General features: G+C 51.6%; 1 pseudogene; it reads right to left on the bottom strand.

Annotated features, from left to right (window-relative positions):
• Positions 1 to 471: 471 nt before the first annotated feature.
• LOC126237966 (5S ribosomal RNA) lies at positions 472 to 589 on the bottom strand (annotated as a pseudogene).
• Positions 590 to 1,024: the final 435 nt, after the last annotated feature.

The following is a 1,024-nucleotide window of genomic DNA, read 5'->3' as shown; positions in this document are numbered from 1 at the left end:
TAACAGGCAGACATCTATCCGAACCGTCACACAGGAATTCGAAACTGCAACACGATCTTCTGCAGGTTCGAATCCTGCCTCGGGCATGGATGTGTGTAATGTCCTTAGGTTAGTTAGGTTTAAGTAGTTCTAAGTTCTAGGGGACTGATAACCTCAGATGTTAAGTCCAATAGTGCTCAGTGCCATTTGAACCATTACACAACGTGGCGATTCGACGACAGGATGTGGGTATGGCGAATGCCCGCTGAACGTCATATGACAGCGTATGTAGTACTCCGTCTTCAGGCCACAAGTGGCCTACCCGGACCATCCGACCGCCGTGTCATCCTCCGAGGAGGATGCGGATAGGAGGGGCGTGGTGTCAGCACGCCGCTCTTCCAGTCGTTACGATGGTATTCTTAAACGAAGCGGCTACTAATCGGTCGAGTAGCTCCTCAATTGGCATCACGAGGCTGAGTGCACCCCGAAAAATGGCAACAGCGCATGGCGCCCCGGACGGTCACCCATCCAAGTGCCGGCCAAGCCCGACAGCACTTAACTTCTGTGATCTGACGAGAACCGGTGTATCCACTGCGGCAAGGCCGTTGCCAGTGTGTGTAGTGCCAACAGTAAAATTCGTAGACGGTGGTGTTATGGTGTGGTAGTGTTTTTCATGGAGGGGCTTGCTCCACTTGTTGCGTGGCACTAACACGGCACAGGCTTACATTGATGTTTTAAGCACCTTCTTGCTTCCCACTGATAAAGAGCAATTCGGGGATGGCGATTGCATCTTTCAACACGATCGAGCCCATGTTCATAATGCACGGCCTGTGGAGAATGTTTACACAATAACATCGCTGTAGTGGATTGGCCTGCACAGAGTCCTGACCTGAATCCTACAAAACACCTTTGGGATGTTTTGGAACGCCGGCTTCGTGCCAGGCCTCACCAAAAGACATCGATACGTCTCCTGAGTGCAGCACTCCGTGAAGAATATGAAGAATAGTCTGCCATTCCCCTTCCAGCACCAGACTGAACGTATGCC

Source organism: Schistocerca nitens, chromosome 2 (assembly GCF_023898315.1).
Source record: "Schistocerca nitens isolate TAMUIC-IGC-003100 chromosome 2, iqSchNite1.1, whole genome shotgun sequence".
NCBI classification, from domain to species: Eukaryota; Metazoa; Arthropoda; class Insecta; order Orthoptera; family Acrididae; genus Schistocerca; species Schistocerca nitens.
This window is presented reverse-complemented; position numbering and strand designations above follow the sequence as displayed.